General features: G+C 31.6%; 6 non-coding genes across 6 annotated transcripts; all 6 read right to left on the bottom strand.

The window, feature by feature from the left end:
* Positions 1–2,175: 2,175 nt before the first annotated feature.
* On the bottom strand, positions 2,176–2,247 carry TRNAQ-CUG (transfer RNA glutamine (anticodon CUG)). Its single transcript has one exon. It is a non-coding gene; the product is annotated as a tRNA-Gln (tRNA).
* A 1,814-nt stretch (positions 2,248–4,061) lies between these two features.
* TRNAQ-CUG (transfer RNA glutamine (anticodon CUG)) lies at positions 4,062–4,133 on the bottom strand. The gene has a single exon. It is a non-coding gene; the product is annotated as a tRNA-Gln (tRNA).
* Positions 4,134–5,950: 1,817 nt separating this feature from the next.
* Positions 5,951–6,022, bottom strand: TRNAQ-CUG (transfer RNA glutamine (anticodon CUG)). Its single transcript has one exon. It is a non-coding gene; the product is annotated as a tRNA-Gln (tRNA).
* Positions 6,023–7,837: 1,815 nt separating this feature from the next.
* Positions 7,838–7,909, bottom strand: TRNAQ-CUG (transfer RNA glutamine (anticodon CUG)). The gene has a single exon. It is a non-coding gene; the product is annotated as a tRNA-Gln (tRNA).
* Positions 7,910–9,723: 1,814 nt separating this feature from the next.
* On the bottom strand, positions 9,724–9,795 carry TRNAQ-CUG (transfer RNA glutamine (anticodon CUG)). Its single transcript has one exon. It is a non-coding gene; the product is annotated as a tRNA-Gln (tRNA).
* Positions 9,796–11,614: 1,819 nt separating this feature from the next.
* TRNAQ-CUG (transfer RNA glutamine (anticodon CUG)) lies at positions 11,615–11,686 on the bottom strand. Its single transcript has one exon. It is a non-coding gene; the product is annotated as a tRNA-Gln (tRNA).
* Positions 11,687–12,012: the final 326 nt, after the last annotated feature.

The raw sequence follows: 12,012 nt of genomic DNA, 5'->3' as shown, positions 1-12,012 counted from the left end.
AGGGTCGCTTATCTTACTCACACAGCTACCTCATTGCGCCTCTTTTTTTCTTTGCGTCATGTGCTGTTTGGGGAGGGTTTTTTGGAAGGGACATCCTGCGTGACACTGCAGTGACACTCCTAGATGGGCCCGGTGTTTGTGTCGGCCACTAGGGTCGCTTATCTTACTCACACAGCTACCTCATTGCGCCTCTTTTTTTCTTTGCGTCATGTGCTGTTTGGGGAGGGTTTTTTGGAAGGGACATCCTGCGTGACACTGCAGTGACACTCCTAGATGGGCCCGGTGTTTGTGTCGGCCACTAGGGTCGCTTATCTTACTCACACAGCTACCTCATTGCGCCTCTTTTTTTCTTTGCGTCATGTGCTGTTTGGGGAGGGTTTTTTGGAAGGGACATCCTGCGTGACACTGCAGTGACACTCCTAGATGGGCCTGGTGTTTGTGTCGGCCACTAGGGTCGCTTATCTTACTCACACAGCTACCTCATTGCGCCTCTTTTTTTCTTTGCGTCATGTGCTGTTTGGGGAGGGTTTTTTGGAAGGGACATCCTGCGTGACACTGCAGTGACACTCCTAGATGGGCCCGGTGTTTGTGTCGGCCACTAGGGTCGCTTATCTTACTCACACAGCTACCTCATTGCGCCTCTTTTTTTCTTTGCGTCATGTGCTGTTTGGGGAGGGTTTTTTGGAAGGGACATCCTGCGTGACACTGCAGTGACACTCCTAGATGGGCCAGGTGTTTGTGTCATCCACTAGGGTCGCTTAGCTTAGTCATCCAGCGACCTCGGTGCAAATTTTAGGACTAAAAATAATATTGTGAGGTGTGAGGTATTCAGAATAGACTGAAAATGAGTGGAAATGATGGTTTTTGAGGTTAATAATACTTTGGGATCAAAATGACCCCCAAATTCTATGATTTAAGCTGTTTTTTAGGTTTTTTGGAAAAAAACACCCGAATCCAAAACACACCAGAATCCGACAAAAAAAATTCGGTTAGGTTTTGCCAAAACGCGGTCGAACCCAAAACACGGCCGCGGAACCGAACCCAAAACCAAAACACAAAACCCGAAAAATTTCCGGCTCTCATCTCTAATTATTACAAACATTTCTATAACTACCTTTTTTTAGATTTTAGTACATTTTTACAATAATCAGTGATTTTAAAAAAATGTATTATATGTATAAAAAAAGAAAAGTTTTTGTCAACCAAGGACTTAAACTTTGTACTAAAATGCACCTGGTCCCACCGAGATTTGAACTCAATTTACTGGATTCAGAGTACAGAGTGCTAACCATAACACCATGGAATCTCCCTTCTAATAACACATATAAAACTTTCTCTCAGAGTGTAAGATCTTTATTTCTACAAGATACAGAAATATTCATTCAGAGAGATATGTACTACATTGTATTTACAAATAAAACCATTAGGACCTACCAATTTGTGTATACAGATTATTAGTTTCAGAGTCCAGAATTGTTAACAGTACACCATGAAAGCTCATTCATATGGTGGCATGTAAAAAATGTTCTCACAGTGTAAGATTCTTAGAGGTTACATTTTATTGGAATTATATTACCGATAAACCTGTCTCTCAGTGTGTATGATTCTTAATTTATGCAATTTATAGATATTTTCTTTCTCAGAGATATGATCTGCATAATACTTACAAAAAAACAATAGGACCTACCAAGATGTAAATACAAATCATGGATTCAGAGTCCAAAATGGTTACAAATACACCAGGAAACCTCATTCATGAGGAAGCATTTAAACAGTTTTTATTAGAATGTACTCTCAGAGAAATATAAACTGAACGGTACTTACAAAAAACCAATAGGACCTACCAAGATTTAAATACAGACCACTGGATTCAAAGATCAGAGTGGTTACCAATACATCAAGAAACTTCATTTATGAGGGAGAGCTAAACATTTTTTTCTAAAATGTTAGATTCTTAGAAGACACATTTTATTGCAATTATTGTACATATATTTACATCAACGCTTATTTGGGTTATATAGTAAAATTCATATAATTACATACATTTCTATAACTACCTTTTTAAGCTTTTAGTACATATTTACAAAAATCAGTGATTTAAAAAAATTATTATATGTATGAAAAAGAAGACTTTCTGTCAATAAAGAACTTAAACTGAAGGTACTAAAACACATCAGGTCCCACCGAGATTTGAACTCAGATCGCTGGATTCAGAGTCCAGAGTGCTAACCATTACACCATGGAACCTCTCTTCTAACACAACATATACAACTTTCTCTTAGAGTGTGAGATCTTATTTTCTACAAGTTACAGGAATAATAATCAGAGAGATAAGTATTGCATTGTATTTACAAAAAAAAGCCATTAGGACCTACCAAATTTTTATACAGATTATAGGTTTCAGAGTCCAGAATTGTTAACAGTACACAATGACACCTCATTCATATGGTAGCATGTACATTTTTTGTCAGAGTATAAGATTCTTAGTGGATACATTTTATTGGAATTAAATGACAGATAAACCTGTCTCTCAGTGTGTAAGATTCTTAATTTATGCAATTTATAGATATTTTCTTTCTCAGAGATATTAACAGCATTGTACTTACAACAAAACCAATAGAACCTACCAAGATGTAAATATAGATCATGGATTCAGAGTCCAAAATGTTTACCAATACACCATGAAACCTCATCCATTAGGGAGCATCTAAATATTTTTATAAGAATGTACTCTCAGAGAGATTTGAACTGAATGGTACTTACAAAAACCAATAGGACCTACCAAGATTTAAATACAGATCACTGTATTCAAAGATCAGAGTGGAGTGGTTACCAATACACCAAGAAACCACATTCATTAGGGAACATCTAAAAAAAATTTCAAAAATGTTAGATTCTTAGAAGACACATTTTATTGAAGTTATTGTACATATATTAACATCAATGCTTATTGGATTACACAGTAAAATTCATATAATTACAAACATTTCTATAACTACCTTTTTTAGATTTTAGTAAATTTTTAAAATAATCAGTGATTTAAAAAAATGTATTATATGTATAAAAAAGAAAAGTTTTTGTCAATCAAGGACTTAAACTGAAGGTACTAAAATGCACCTGGTCCCACCGAGATTTGAACTCAATTTACTGGATTCAGAGTACAGAGTGCTAACCATAACACCATGGAATCTCCCTTCTAATAACACATATAAAACTTTCTCTCAGAGTGTAAGATCTTTATTTCTACATGATACAGAAATATTCATTCAGAGAGATATGTACTACATTGTATTTACAAATAAAACCATTAGGACCTACCAATTTGTATATACAGATTATTAGTTTCAGAGTTCAGAATTGTTAACAGTACACCATGAAAGCTCATTCATATGGTGGCATGTAAAAAATGTTCCCACAGTGTAAGATTCTTAGAGGTTACATTTTATTGGAATTATATTACCGATAAACCTGTCTCTCAGTGTGTATGATTCTTAATTTATGCAATTTATAGATATTTTCTTTCTCAGAGATATGAACTGCATAATACTTACAAAAAAACAATAGGACCTACCAAGATGTAAATACAAATCATGGATTCAGAGTCCAAAATGGTTACAAATACACCAAGAAACCTCATTCATGAGGAAGCATTTAAACAGTTTTTATTAGAATGTACTCTCAGAGAAATATAGACTGAACGGTACTTACAAAAAACCAATAGGACCTACCAAGATTTAAATACAGATCACTGGATTCAAAGATCAGAGTGGTTACCAATACACCAAGAAACTTCATTCATGAGGGACAGCTTAAAAAAATTTTCTAAAATGTTATATTCTTAGTAGACACATTTTATTGCAATTATTGTACATATATTTACATCAACGCTTATTTGGGTTATATAGTAAAATTCATATAATTACATACATTTCTATAACTACCTTTTTTTTAGCTTTAAGTACATATTTACAAAAATCAGTGATTTAAAAAAAATATTATATGTATGAAAAAGAAGACTTTCTGTCAATCAAGATCTTAAACTGAAGGTACTAAAACACATCAGGTCCCACCGAGATTTGAACTCGGGTCGCTGGATTCAGAGTCCAGAGTGCTAACCATTACACCATAGAACCTCTCTTTTAACACAACATATACAACTTTCTCTTAGAGTGTGAGATCTTATTTTCTACAAGTTGCAGGAATAATAATCAGAGAGATAAGTATTACATTGTATTTACAAAAAAAAGCCATTAGGACCTACCAAATTTTTATACAGATTATAGGTTTCAGAGTCCAGAATTGTTAACAGTACACAATAAAACCTCATTCATATGGTAGCATGTACATTTTTTTGTCAGAGTATAAGATTCTTAGTGGATACATTTTATTGGAATTAAATGACAGATAAACCTGTCTCTCAGTGTGTAAGATTCTTAATTTATGCAATTTATAGATATTTTTTTTCTCAGAGATATTAACTGTATTGTACTTACAACAAAACCAATAGAACCTACCAAGATGTAAATGTAGATCATGGATTCAGAGTCCAAAATGTTTACCAATATACCATTAAACCTCATCCATTAGGGAGCATCTAAATATTTTTATAAGAATGTACTCTCAGAGAGATATGAACTGAATGGTACTTACAAAAAACCAATAGGACCTACCAAGATTTAAATACAGATCACTGTATTCAAAGATCAGAGTGGAGTGGTTACCAATACACCAAGAAACCACATTCATTAGGGAACATCTAAACATTTTTTTCTAAAATGTTAGATTCTTAGAAGACACATTTTATTGAAGTTATTGTACATATATTAACATCAATGCTTATTTGGATTACACAGTAAAATTCATATAATTACAAACATTTCTATAACTACCTTTTTTTTAGATTTTAGTACATTTTTACAATAATCAGTGATTTAAAAAAATGTATTATATGTATAAAAAAGAAAAGTTTTTGTCAATCAAGGAATTAAACTTTGTACTAAAATGCGCCTGGTCCCACCGAGATTTGAACTCAATTTACTGGATTCAGAGTACAGAGTGCTAACCATAAAACCATGGAATCTCCCTTCTAATAACACATATAAAACTTTCTCTCAGAGAGTAAGTTCTTTATTTCTACAAGATACAGAAATATTCATTCAGAGAGATATGTACTACATTGTATTTGCAAATAAAACCATTAGGACCTACCAATTTGTATATACAGATTATTAGTTTCAGAGTCCAGAATTGTTAACAGTACACCATGAAAGCTCATTCCTATGGTGGCATGTAAAAAATGTTCTCACAGTGTAAGATTCTTAGAGGTTACATTTTATTGGAATTATATTACCGATAAACCTGTCTCTCAGTGTGTATGATTCTTAATTTATGCAATTTATAGATATTTTCTTTCTCAGAGTTATGAACTGCATAATACTTACAAAAAAACAATAGGACCTACCAAGATGTAAATACAAATCATGGATTCAGAGTCCAAAATGGTTACAAATACACCAGGAAACCTCATTCATGAGGAAGCATTTAAACAGTTTTTATTAGAATGTACTCTCAGAGAAATATAAACTGAACGGTACTTACAAAAAACCAATAGGACCTACCAAGATTTAAATACAGATCACTGGATTCAAAGATCAGAGTGGTTACCAATACACCAAGAAACTTCATTCATGAGGGAGAGCTAAACATTTTTTTCTAAAATGTTAGATTCTTAGAAGACACATTTTATTGCAATTATTGTGCATATATTTACATCAACGCTTATTTGGGTTATATAGTAAAATTCATATAATTACATACATTTCTATAACTACCTTTTTTTAGCTTTTAGTACATATTTACAAAAATCAGTGATTTAAAAAAATTATTATATGTATGAAAAAGTAGACTTTCTGTCAATCAAGAACTTAAACTGAAGGTACTAAAACACATCAGGTCCCACCGAGATTTGAACTCGGATCGCTGGATTCAGAGTCCAGAGTGCTAACCATTACACCATGGAACCTCTCTTCTAACACAACATATACAACTTTCTCTTAGAGTGTGAGATCTTATTTTCTACAAATTACAGGAATAATAATCAGAGAGATAAGTATTACATTGTATTTACAAAAAAAAGCCATTAGGACCTACCAAATTTTTATACAGATTATAGGTTTCAGAGTCCAGAATTGTTAACAGTACACAATGAAACCTTATTCATATGGTAGCATGTACATTTTTTTGTCAGAGTATAAGATTCTTAGTGGATACATTTTATTGGAATTAAATGACAGATAAACCTGTCTCTCAGTGTGTAAGATTCTTCATTTATGCAATTTATAGATATTTTCTTTCTCAGAGATATTAACTGTATTGTACTTACAACAAAACCAATAGAACCTACCAAGATGTAAATATAGATCATGGATTCAGAGTCCAAAATGTTTACCAATACACCATGAAACCCCATCCATTAGGGAGCATCTAAATATTTTTATAAGAATGTACTCTCAGAGAGATATGAACTGAATGGTACTTACAAAAAACCAATAAGACCTACCAAGATTTAAATACAGGTCACTGTATTCAAAGATCAGAGTGGAGTGGTTACCAATACACCAAGAAACCACATTCATTAGGGAACATCTAAAAAAAAATTCAAAAATGTTAGATTCTTAGAAGACACATTTTATTGAAGTTATTGTACATATATTAACATCAATGCTTATTGGATTACACAGTAAAATTCATATAATTACAAACATTTCTATAACTACCTTTTTTAGATTTTAGTAAATTTTTAAAATAATCAGTGATTTAAAAAAATGTATTATATGTATAAAAAAGAAAAGTTTTTGTCAATCAAGGACTTAAACTGAAGGTACTAAAATGCACCTGGTCCCACCGAGATTTGAACTCAATTTACTGGATTCAGAGTACAGAGTGCTAACCATAACACCATGGAATCTCCCTTCTAATAACACATATAAAACTTTCTCTCAGAGTGTAAGATCTTTATTTCTACATGATACAGAAATATTCATTCAGAGAGATATGTACTACATTGTATTTACAAATAAAACCATTAGGACCTACCAATTTGTATATACAGATTATTAGTTTCAGAGTTCAGAATTGTTAACAGTACACCATGAAAGCTCATTCATATGGTGGCATGTAAAAAATGTTCCCACAGTGTAAGATTCTTAGAGGTTACATTTTATTGGAATTATATTACCGATAAACCTGTCTCTCAGTGTGTATGATTCTTAATTTATGCAATTTATAGATATTTTCTTTCTCAGAGATATGAACTGCATAATACTTACAAAAAAACAATAGGACCTACCAAGATGTAAATACAAATCATGGATTCAGAGTCCAAAATGGTTACAAATACACCAGGAAACCTCATTCATGAGGAAGCATTTAAACAGTTTTTATTAGAATGTACTCTCAGAGAAATATAAACTGAATGGTACTTACAAAAAACCAATAGGACCTACCAAGATTTAAATACAGATCACTGGATTCAAAGATCAGAGTGGTTACCAATACACCAAGAAACTTCATTCATGAGGGAGAGCTAAACATTTTTTTCTAAAATGTTAGATTCTTAGAAGACACATTTTATTGCAATTATTGTGCATATATTTACATCAACGCTTATTTGGGTTATATAGTAAAATTCATATAATTACATACATTTCTATAACTACCTTTTTTTAGCTTTTAGTACATATTTACAAAAATCAGTGATTTAAAAAAATTATTATATGTATGAAAAAGTAGACTTTCTGTCAATCAAGAACTTAAACTGAAGGTACTAAAACACATCAGGTCCCACCGAGATTTGAACTCGGATCGCTGGATTCAGAGTCCAGAGTGCTAACCATTACACCATGGAACCTCTCTTCTAACACAACATATACAACTTTCTCTTAGAGTGTGAGATCTTATTTTCTACAAATTACAGGAATAATAATCAGAGACATAAGTATTACATTGTATTTACAAAAAAAAGCCATTAGGACCTACCAAATGTTTATACAGATTATAGGTTTCAGAGTCCAGAATTGTTAACAGTACACAATGAAACCTTATTCATATGGTAGCATGTACATTTTTTTGTCAGAGTATAAGATTCTTAGTGGATACATTTTATTGGAATTAAATGACAGATAAACCTGTCTCTCAGTGTGTAAGATTCTTAATTTATGCAATTTATAGATATTTTCTTTCTCAGAGATATTAACTGTATTGTACTTACAACAAAACCAATAGAACCTACCAAGATGTAAATATAGATCATGGATTCAGAGTCCAAAATGTTTACCAATACACCATGAAACCTCATCCATTAGGGAGCATCTAAATATTTTTATAAGAATGTACTCTCAGAGAGATATGAACTGAATGGTACTTACAAAAAACCAATAAGACCTACCAAGATTTAAATACAGATCACTGTATTCAAAGATCAGAGTGGAGTGGTTACCAATACACCAAGAAACCACATTCATTAGGGAACATCTAAACATTTTTTTCTAAAATGTTAGATTCTTAGAAGACACATTTTATTGAAGTTATTGTACATATATTAACATCAATGCTTATTTGGATTACACAGTAACATTTATATAATTACAAACATTTCTATAACTACCTTTTTTTAGATTTTAGTACATTTTTACAATAATCAGTGATTTAAAAAAATGTATTATATGTATAAAAAAGAAAAGTTTTTGTCAATCAAGGACTTAAACTGAAGGTACTAAAATGCAACTGGTCCCACTGAGATTTGAACTCAATTTACTGGATTCAGAGTACAGAGTGCTAACCATAACACCATGGAATCTCCCTTCTAATAACACATATAAAACTTTCTCTCAGAGTGTAAGATCTTTATTTCTACAAGATACAGAAATATTCATTCAGAGAGATATGTACTTCATTGTATTTACAAATAAAACCATTAGGACCTACCAATTTGTATATACAGATTATTAGTTTCAGAGTCCAGAATTGTTAACAGTACACCATGAAAGCTCATTCATATGGTGGCATGTAAAAAATGTTCTCACAGTGTAAGATTCTTAGAGGTTACATTTTATTGGAATTATATTACCGATAAACCTGTCTCTCAGTGTGTATGATTCTTAATTTATGCAATTTATAGATATTTTCTTTCTCAGAGATATGAACTGCATAATACTTACAAAAAAACAATAGGACCTACCAAGATGTAAATACAAATCATGGATTCAGAGTCCAAAATGGTTACAAATACACCAGGAAACCTCATTCATGAGGAAGCATTTAAACAGTTTTATTAGAATGTACTCTCAGAGAAATATAAACTGAACGGTACTTACAAAAAACCAATAGGACCTACCAAGATTTAAATCCAGATCACTGGATTCAAAGATCAGTGGTTACCAATACACCAAGAAACTTCATTCATGAGGGACAGCTAAACATTTTTTTCAAAAATGTTAGATTCTTAGAAGACACATTTTATTGCAATTATTGTACATATATTTACATCAACGCTTATTTGGGTTATATAGTAAAATTCATATAATTACATACATTTCTATAACTACCTTTTTTAGATTTTAGTACATATTTACAAAAATCAGTGATTTAAAACAATTATTATATGTATGAAAAAGTAGACTTTCTGTCAATCAAGAACTTAAACTGAAGGTACTAAAACACATCAGGTCCCACCGAGATTTGAACTCGGATCGCTGGATTCAGAGTCCAGAGTGCTAACCATTACACCATGGAACCTCTCTTCTAACACAACATATACAACTTTCTCTTAGAGTGTGAGATCTTATTTTCTACAAGTTACAGGAATAATAATCAGAGAGATAAGTATTACATTGTATTTACAAAAAAAAAGCCATTAGGACCTACCAAATTTTTATACAGATTATAGGTTTCAGAGTCCAGAATTGTTAACAGTACACAATGAAACCTTATTCATATGGTAGCATGTACATTTTTTTTTTCAGAGTATAAGATTCTTAGTGGATACATTTTATTGGAATTAAATGACAGATAAACCTGTCTCTCAGTGTGTAAGATTCTTAATTTATGCAATTTATAGATATTTTCTTTCTCAGAGATATTAACTGTATTGTACTTACAACAAAACCAATAGAACCTACCAAGATGTAAATATAGATCATGGATTCAGAGTCCAAAATGTTTACCAATACACCAAGAAACCTCATCCATTAGGGAGCATCTAAATATTTTTATAAGAATGTACTCTCAGAGAGATATGAACTGAATGGTACTTACAAAAAACCAATAGGACCTACCAAGATTTAAATACAGATCACTGTATTCAAAGACCAGAGTGGAGTGGTTACCAATACACCAAGAAACCACATTCATTAGGGAACATCTAAACATTTTTTTCAAAAATGTTAGATTCTTAGAAGACACATTTTATTGAAGTTATTGTACATATATTAACATCAATGCTTATTTGGATTACACAGTAACATTTATATAATTACAAACATTTCTATAACTACCTTTTTTAGATTTTAGTACATTTTTACAATAATCAGTGATTTAAAAAAATGTATTATATGTATAAAAAAGAAAAGTTTTTGTCAATCAAGGACTTAAACTGAAGGTACTAAAATGCACCTTGTCCCACTGATATTTGAACTCAATTTACTGCATTCAGAGTCCAGAGTGCTAACCATAACACAATGGAATCTCCCTTCTAATAACACATATAAAACTTTCTCTCAGAGTGTAAGATCTTAATTTCTACAAGATACAGAAATATTCATTCAGAGAGATATGTACTACATTGTATTTACAAATAAAACCATTAGGACCTATCAATTTGTATATACAGATTATTGGTTTCAGAGTCCAGAATTGTTAACAGTACACCATGAAAGCTCATTCATATGGTGGCATGTAAAAAATTTTCTCACAGTGTAAGATTCTTAGAGGTTAAATTTTATTGGAATTATATTACAGATAAACCTGTCTCTCAGTGTGTATGATTCTTAATTTATGCAATTTATAGATATTTTCTTTCTCAGAGATATGAACTGCATAATACTTACAAAAAAACAATAGGACCTACCAAGATGTAAATACAAATCATGGATTCAGAGTCCAAAATGGTTACAAATACACCAGGAAACCTCATTCATGAGGAAGCATTTAAACAGTTTTTATTAAAATGTACTCTCAGAGAAATATAAACTGAACGGTACTTAATAAAAAACCAGTAGGACATACCTAGATTTAAATACAGACCACTGGATTCAAAGATCCGAGTGGTTACCAATACATCAAGAAACTTCATTCATGAGGGAGAGCTAAACATTTTTTTCTAAAATGTTAGATTCTTAGAAGACACATTTTATTGCAATTATTGTACATATATTTACATCAACGCTTATTTGGGTTATATAGTAAAATTCATATAATTACATACTTTTCTATAACTACCTTTTTAAGCTTTTAGTACATATTTACAAAAATCAGTGATTTAAAAAAATTATTATATGTATGAAAAAGAAGACTTTCTGTCAATAAAGAACTTAAACTGAAGGTACTAAAACACATCAGGTCCCACCGAGATTTGAACTCAGATCACTGGATTCAGAGTCCAGAGTGCTAACCATTACACCATGGAACCTCTCTTCTAACACAACATATACAACTTTCTCTTAAAGTGTGAGATCTTATTTTCTACAAGTTACAGGAATAATAATCAGAGAGATAAGTATTGCATTGTATTTACAAAAAAAAGCCATTAGGACCTACCAAATTTTTATACAGATTATAGGTTTCAGAGTCCAGAATTGTTAACAGTACACAATGACACCTCATTCATATGGTAGCATGTACATTTTTTGTCAGAGTATAAGATTCTTAGTGGATACATTTTATTGGAATTAAATGACAGATAAACCTGTCTCTCAGTGTGTAAGATTCTTAATTTATGCAATTTATAGATATTTT

Source organism: Pseudophryne corroboree, chromosome 11 (genome assembly GCF_028390025.1).
Source record: "Pseudophryne corroboree isolate aPseCor3 chromosome 11, aPseCor3.hap2, whole genome shotgun sequence".
Taxonomy (NCBI): domain Eukaryota; kingdom Metazoa; phylum Chordata; class Amphibia; order Anura; family Myobatrachidae; genus Pseudophryne; species Pseudophryne corroboree.
This window is presented reverse-complemented; position numbering and strand designations above follow the sequence as displayed.